Below are 8750 nucleotides of genomic sequence, written 5' to 3'. Positions count from 1 at the left end.
GGGAAGAAATGGACAGAAGACATGAATAGACACTTTTTTAAAGAGGACATCCAGATGGCCAACAGACATAAAAATATGCTCAAGATACTCATCATCAGGGAAATACAAATCAAAACTATGATGTGACACCACCTCCCACTTGTCAGAATGGCTAAAATCAAAATACAAGAAACAAGTGTTGGAGAAGATGTGGAGAAAGAGGAACACTTTTGCACTGTGGTGGGAATGCAAACTGGTGCAGTCACTCTGGAAAACAGTATGGAGATTCCTCAAAAAATTAAAGATAGAACTACTATATGATCAAGTAATGCCATTACTGGGTATTTACCCAAAGAATCTGAAAACACTAATTCAAACGGAAACACCCCGATGTTTATAGCAGCATTATCTATAGTAACCAAATTATGGAAGCAGCCTAAGTGTCCATCAATAACTGAATGGATCAAGAAGAGATTGTGTGTGTGTGTGTGTGTGTGTGTATACATATACATATACATATACATATACATATACATACACACACACAATCTCTTCTTATACATATATATGTACTATATATGTGTGTGTATATGTATGTGTGTATATATACGTATATATACTATACACACACACACACACGTATATATACAATGGAATATTACTCAGCCATAAAAGAGAATGGAAGAGTGAAATCTTGCCATTTGCAACGACATGGATGGATCCAGAGAATATAATGCTAAGTGAAAGAAGCCAGTTGGAGAAAGACAAATACTATACGATTTCACTCACATGTTGAATTTAAGAAACAAAACAAATGAGGGGCGCCTGGGTGGCGCAGTCGGTTAAGCGTCCGACTTCAGCCAGGTCACGATCTCGCGGTCCGTGAGTTCGAGCCCCGCGTCAGGCTCTGGGCTGATGGCTCGGAGCCTGGAGCCTGTTTCCGATTCTGTGTCTCCCTCTCGCTCTGCCCCTCCCCCGTTCATGCTCTGTCTCTCTCTGTCCCAAAAAAAAATAAATAAACGTTGAAAAAAAAAATTAAAACAAAACAAAACAAATGAGCAAAGAAAAACAAAAAAGAGACACACCCAAACACAGGCTCTTAAGTATAGAAATAAAAGCTGATGGTTATCCGAGGAGGATGCGTGAAGTAGGTGAGGGGGACCAAGAGTCCGTTTATCACAGTGAGCACTGAGTCATGGCTAGAAGTGTTGAATCACTATATCGTACACCTGAAACGAATATAACACTATATTTAAATAAATTTAATTTAAATAAAGTTAACAAATATTTAAATAAATAATTCAAACAATTCGTTAAGTAAATAATTCAAATAAATAATTCATCAAGTAAATAATGTGCATAAGTAATTCATCAAGCGAATAATTTGCATAAATTATTCATTGAGCAAATGGTTTGCGTAAATAATTCATTAAATAATTTGCGTGAATAATTTATTAAATGAATAATTTGCATGGGTATTTCTTAAATAAGTGATTTAAATAAATAAATGATTTACATACGTAAATACATAAATAAATAAATAAATGATTTTTTTTTTAACGGGCAAAAATTTAAACAGGTACCTCCATAAAATAGTAAATCCATATGGGTAATAAAATCTAAATCCATATGAAAAAAAGGTGCTTAGCCTCATTAGTCATCAGACAAATGTAAGGTCACATAAGGTACCACTACACGCCCACCAGGCTGGCAAAAACTCAAAAAATATGACAATGCCAAGTGTTGGAGAGGATATGGAACAAGTAACTGAACTCCTCGCACACTGGGGGTGGGAAGTGTAAATGGGCACGAACAGTCTGAAAAGCACGTCAGCATTATTTAATAAAGCTGGAGATCCGCATACGCAACGACCAAGTAACTCCACGAGATTTATAACCTAGGAAAGCCCACGCACACGTGTACAAAGACACATGCTTTTTGGAAGTTCATACCAGCCTTGTTTGTCATTGTCCCAAGCTGGAAACAATCCAAATGTCCATGAGCAGTAGAAAGGATACCCAGCGGTGGTGTAGTCGTGCAGTGGGGTACTACACCGTGATGAAAACGAGCAAAGGTTAGCCGCAAGCGAAAAGATAGGTCAATCTCACAAACATCATGGTTAGTGAGAGATTCAAGGCGCAAAAGAATATATCCCGCACGGTATAATTCTATCTCCATAAAGTCAAAAAGCAGGAAAAAAAATCATGATAGCTAAGGATATATACCGAGGGGATAAAATTACTAATTAAAAAAAAAAAAGCAAGAAAGTGATTACCATAAAATTCAGGATAGTAGTCAGAGACAGGATGTGATCAGTGAGGAACCCGTGGGAAGCTAGGGGTGGTCCAAATGTTCTATTCCTTGACCTGGTTTGGGTAACACCAATGTCCACTTCTGAGTAATTCATCATATTGGAGATTCACATTCCATGACTTTGCTCTGAGTTTCTATCACAGTAAAAAAAAAAAAGTTTTAAAGGGGCGCCTGGGTGGCTCCGTCAGTTAAGCATCGGGATCCTAATTTCGGCTCAGATCATGATCTCACGGTTCGTGGGTTCGTGCCCCGCGTCAGGCTCTGTGCTGACAGTGCGGAGCCTGCTTGGGATTCGTGCTCTTTCCCTCTCTTTCTGCCCCTACCCTGCATGCGTGCTCTCTCTGTCTCGAAATAAACAAATATACTTAAAAAACATTTTAAAACACACACACACACACACACACACACACAATCCCAATTGTGGTATAAATGCATTAAATCTGCTTAAAGGATGCAAATCGCAGACTAGTGGTAGCCTGTGGCAAGGGAAGGAAGAGGACAGGGGCCGAGCATTGAGGACGGGGACTTTGACCTTCTCTATCACATTTTTCCTTTAAAAAGTCCATCATTCGTGTATACTTGTGCAATTAAAGGTAAATTTTGATGGCAGCATGAAAAACAAAAATGAAAACGAAAAGTAGTTTTTATTCTAAAGTTGTGAAATTCTCTAAAATCCTTTGCATACACAACACACAAAAGCACATGCACATCTGGAGAAGAGCAAATCAGAATATTCACCCTGATTCTCTGGGTCAGGGGATTGTGGGTGGGGTTTTCTCTTCCTTGTGTTTTCCTGTATTTCCTAAATAGGTTATAATAAATACATGCGTATCTAAGTTAGAACAAATTACACGAAACGATAAGAAAAATGTAACTCCCCGCAGAAAATGAGCAAAGGACAAAACAAGGAATCTACTCCATAAGTGGAAATTTGAATTGAAATAAAAATGTCATTTTTAACCCAGACTGGCAAAGATTACAAATATTATGTATGATGGGGCTCAGGGCAGCCTGCCTCAATATATGCCGAAGTGGTGTATTAATTATTCTGAATTAGAGCTACTTGAGAAACAGCCAGAGATAGAGAATTCAGGGCTGAAGGGCTATGTAAACAAATTCTGCTTCGTTTTTTCACTAATTAGTACCCAAACCTAAGTTTCTTTGTCTTGCCTGCTCTTCACAAATTTATCGTCTCTTTGTCTGAAAGGTATATAAACAGCCTGCTTTGGTCACTTCTTAGGTCTCCTAACCTTTGAAAGCTTTGTACATAGGAAATAATTATTTTTTCTCCTATTAATCTGTCTGGCGTCAGTTTCATTATTAGACCAGCCAAAAGAACCAAGAGGGCTCGGAGGAAATTTGTCCCTCTGTGACAAGAAGATCCAGCATTGTCTAGGGTGTGGGGAGAGTTTCATATGCTTCTCGGTAGAGGTCTAAATGGAAGCAGGCTTTGGGGACATTGTATGGCAATATGCATCAACAGTCTTTAAAGTATCTGCCTTTGAGCCAGTAATTCCATTTCTAGAAAATCACCCTAAAACGATAGTCAAAGATGTACAAAATGGCTGACATTCAAGAACGGGCATAGCAATATTGGTCAATACCAAACATCTGAGAACAGTATAAACGTACAAACAGAAGAGTGGTAAAAAGAAACGCACACACACACACACACACACACAAGCTATGCCATATTATGCTATTTAAATCGGGAATCATTTTCACAAACAGTTAATATGGGAAAATGCTGAAGATATCCTATCAAGTAAACAAAGCTGGACCCGCAGAAATACCCCCGGTTTGGGGCGCCTGGGTGGCGCAGTCGGTTAAGCGTCCGACTTCAGCCAGGTCACGATCTCACGGTCCGTGAGTTCGAGCCCCGCGTCGGGCTCTGGGCTGATGGCTCAGAGCCTGGAGCCTGCTTCGGATTCTGTGTCTCCCTCTCTCTATGCCCCTCCCCTATTCATGCTCTGTCTCTCTCTGTCCCAAAAATAAATAAACACTGAAAAAAATTTAAAAAAAAAAAAAAAAGAAATACCCCCGGTTTGATCCAGCTTTGGAAAACAATCAAGAGCGCATGTGTACGAGTGTAAGGGAACATGTCTAGAAAAAAAAAAATCTAGAAGCAAACGCAAGGGAACATTAAACAGGAGTTTTAACGGGCCATTTTTATTTTCATCTTCGTGCTTGTCTAGATCATCGGAGTCTCTTCAATAAACCCAGGAGACACACGCGGATATTGGCAAATGTTTAAAAACTTTGTAACAGAGCTGACAACGACGCCGCGCCGTGGCCTGATGATTTCTTTTGTGAAAATTACCTCTGACATCTTAACTACTCTCCTGCCTCTCTCCAGCCAACTCTGTAATTCACTCTGATCTCACGCTGCACCTCTTCCTCGCTCTGTAAATCTCGTGCTGGCTTTTAGCCAAGAGCAATAAATCCTGACCTGGCCCGATCTGAAAGTTCAGTCAGTGGTAACAAAAGGAATTTATATCTTTGCTCTGCTAAACGCTCCCCCTTCCTTCCTACCGCAATCCTGCTATTGTGGACCTGCCGTCGGCATTACCAGCTTGTGTCGACCGTCAGGGCCTAATGGGCCAACTGTTAAGACAGCTCTTGATTTTTAACATGCCGGGCCAGTTAACGTGAGCATGCCATGAGAAAATACATATGGTAAATAATAACTTCATATACATGAAATGTCAGTCTTCATAAATATTAGAAGAGGCACACTTTCGTGTGGGTCAGCAGACTCCTATGCGTCATCATTCATTTTTCTCCCATGGGGCCCCGGAGCTGAGTTAATCAACTACAGGTCAGAAACAGGTCACCCAACACCGGAGGCTTGTGAACCGTGGTAGAAAATTCGAAACAATAAACACCTCAGGGTATCCCTCTTATTTTGCATACCGGGAGCTCTAAAGACCAAAACGCGTCCCCTGTTTTCCAGTACTGACTCCTGACCGCGTTCGATGCGACATCGACTATCAGCTAGGAGGCACCAAGCATCACTCATTCACAAGTAGTTTTGAGTGCCCGCTGGGTGCCAGACACGGTTCTAGGCACACGGTTATATATTAGTGAAGAAGAGACAGAAATCTCTGCCCTCACAGGGCAGAGGAGACAGACTATAAACCAAAAAAAAAAAAAAAAAATGGAGTAAATACGTGATATAGTGTGTAGACTGTGGTTAATGCTATGGAGAAATAGAAGATAAGGGACGTTTAGAAGAGTAGAGAGTGGGCCCCAATTTGCCAGAATTAGAGGATAAGACTTCTCGGGAAGGTGACTATGGGAGAGGCAGATCCCCCTTCAAGGAAGGAGTTGTGGCCCCCGGCTTCTGGAAATGCTGACCACTCCTTCAGAGATTGCCTTCTCTGCAGAAAGCTACCTCTCCCGAGGTCAGCCCCGATCAGAGAGGGGAGCATAGAGGACTTGGCATTTTAGCCCAATGGAGGACAACTCTGACAAGCCATTTTAGCTCCAGCGTCTGCCTCTCCTAGAATCCAACCCACAACAGCGACATTTGAGCACACGCTTGAAGGAAATGGCGCAGTGGAGTGAGCCACGCATATATCCGGCGGAAGGGCACTCCAGACAGAGGGCACCGCCGGGGCAAGGACCCGGAGGCAGTATCCTGCCTGGCCTGGCCAGCAAACAGGAAGAAGGCCAGTGAGGCTGGGATGGAGTGAGTTCAAAGGCACTAGTAGGAAATAAGGTGGTTGGCTTTTACTCAACACGAAAGGGACCATCCATCATTGGCTGGTTTTGACCAGAGGTATGGCGTGATCCGACTTACACTTTGAAAAAAAAAAAAAATCACCCCAGCTTCTGACTGTCGTGCGGAAAATACACTGTAGGGGGAAAAACAGAAGCAAGAGGTTAAGTAGGAGGAGACCACAGTCACCCCCGGGTGACTAGTCACGGTGGCTTGGTGCCCAGAGGTGGCAGTGAAGGTAGAGAGAAGCGGTCAGACGGTGGAGACATTCGAAGGGCAAAGCACCTTTTCAGGACTTCCTGATGGATCGAATCGAGAATCTATACGAAAGAGCAGAGTTCACGTTCGAGTGTGTTACACTTGGGTGGCCTCTACTCATTTAGGTGGGGACATCTACTATCTGATGGCGCATGCAACCCAACATCCAGGAGAGAGATCGGGAGACATCACGGTACTCACACCCTTCTGACTGAAGTCACCGAGGGAGCGAGGGCACACATGGAAGAGAAGAGGACCAAGGACCAGGGTGTGCCGATGTTGACATTTTGCGGGGGAAGAAAGGAAACCAGCAAAGAATTATGTGGTGTTGACAGGAGCAGTTTGAGAAGAGAATGAAAACCATTGGAAGAAAAGAGGAGGCGTTTTTTACGTTTATGTATTTATTTTTCCATGTTTATTTTATATTTTGAGAGAGAGAGAGAGAGAGCACAAGCAGGGGAGGGGCAGAGAGAGAGGAAGACACAGAATCCGAAGCAGGTTCCAGGCTCCGAGCTGTCAGCACGGAGCCCGACGCGGGGCTTGAACTCGCCCACCGTGAGATCATGACTTGAGCCGAGGTCGGATGCGTCACCACCTGAGCCACGCAGACGCCCCTATTTATTTATTTTTGAGGAGAGAGAGAGAGTATGCATGTGTGCACAAGCGGGGGGCGGGGGGAAGGGCAGAGAGAGAGGAAGAGAGAGAATCCCAAGCAGGCTCCACAAGGTCAGCACAGAGCCTGACGCAGGGCTCGAACTCACGAACCGTGAGAGCACGACCTGAGCCATAATCAAGAGTCTGACGCTCACCTGACTGAGCCACTCAGGCCCCCCGAAAAGAGGAGACATTTTTTAAATTTCGTTTTTTTCCTCCTATATCTTCCTCAAAAGATACATCCATCAAAAGAGGGATCCTTTCTGGAAAACTTACTCTGATTGATGTAGGAAACAAAGGCAGGAAGAAATGGCAGATAAAATTAAACTTCCTTATAACCTGCAGCCCATTGGCAGATACTTGAGGCAGGCGGAGTAAAATGTTCCTCCAGGAACTCCGACTGTCTTAACGTTACTGCTTTGCTAGAGGGAAAAACAACCTTAGCTTGATAATATAGGCCCCCAATACCCTGTGAGTGGTCTTTAGCGTATGAAAATCTCACTGGGAATTTCCCCTTGACTTTACCTCCCTCCCAAGTATATAGCCAGTCTCGCCTCATGGTCCCAGGGCAGCTCTCCCCCGGGTTCTGTCCCTGTGCTTTAACAAAATCACCTTTTCTGCACCAAAGATGTCTTCAAGAATTCTTTCTTGGCCGTCGGCTCGGAAACTCCCCCCCCCCCCCCCCCCCCCCCGCCAATGTCTCCAAAAACCTCATCATCGTGAAAAACCTTTTCAAACCAAGGAGGCAACACAGCTTAGAGGGGAAGAAGGAACTAAAAGAAAAAAGAAAAAAGTGATATCCCTTATTTCCTTTTCCTCGAGGAACCGATGATAAACGAGCCTTGTGTCCAGCTCATTTGTCAGTCTCTTCAGTGCCCAGGGACGCTCTTCGGGGTTAACGTGGAGAGACATCGATGAAGTTTTGTCATAAACGTGGGCCGCCCAGAGCCCAGCTCTGTAAAGCAGACCCAGTCCCTTCTATTCTAAAACCATCAACCCGGACCAACCAGGGAGTGGGACTCAACCAAACCATAAAAGAAATGAAAGCTGTAATTCACATTCTGTACAACTGACTCCCAGTCATTGAATGACACGTATTAGAGAAAACTCCATTACCATTCCAGACCGCATACACACATGTGCCCGTTCTTACCAAAACACGATACCAATTGAAATCTTACCCAAACTCAAAAGCCCAACTCAAGGCGGGGGCCTCGGAGGCTCAGTCAGTTAAGGGTCCGACTCTTGGCTCCAGCTCAGGTCATGATCTCACGGTTTGTGAGTTCAAGCCCCTGGTTGGGCTTTGCGCTAACAATGAGGAGCCTGCTTGGGATTCTCTCTCTCTCCCTTGCTCTCTGCCCCTCCCCTGCTCATGCTCTTTCTCTCTCAAAATAAGTAAATAAACTTCTTTTTAGTAAAAAAAGAAAAAAAAAAAACCAGGGGCGCCTGGATGGCTCAGTCGGTTAAGTGTCCGATTTCAGCTCAGGTCATGATCTCTCAGTTCATGAGTTTGAGCCCCGGCATCAGGCTCTGAGCTGTCTGGGCCAACAGCTCAGAGCTCGGAGCCTGCTTCGGAGTCTGTGTCTCCCTCTTTCTCTGCCCCTCCCCTACTCCCCTACTCACGCTCTCTCTCTCACAAATAAACATTAAAATTAAAAACAAAAGCCCAATTCAAACGCCTACTCTCCTGACCCTCCCCTCCTTCATGTTTTCATAACATTTTGTATGTCTGTTACATACAGATATTATGTTCGCTTTCTCTTCCTTCAACAAGCGACGCTGTGTTTTTCAATACCCCCCCCCCATTTGTCTATAAGCAGCACAA

Source organism: Prionailurus bengalensis, chromosome X (assembly GCF_016509475.1).
Source record: "Prionailurus bengalensis isolate Pbe53 chromosome X, Fcat_Pben_1.1_paternal_pri, whole genome shotgun sequence".
Taxonomy (NCBI): Eukaryota; Metazoa; Chordata; class Mammalia; order Carnivora; family Felidae; genus Prionailurus; species Prionailurus bengalensis.
Note: the sequence above shows the minus strand (reverse complement) of the source record.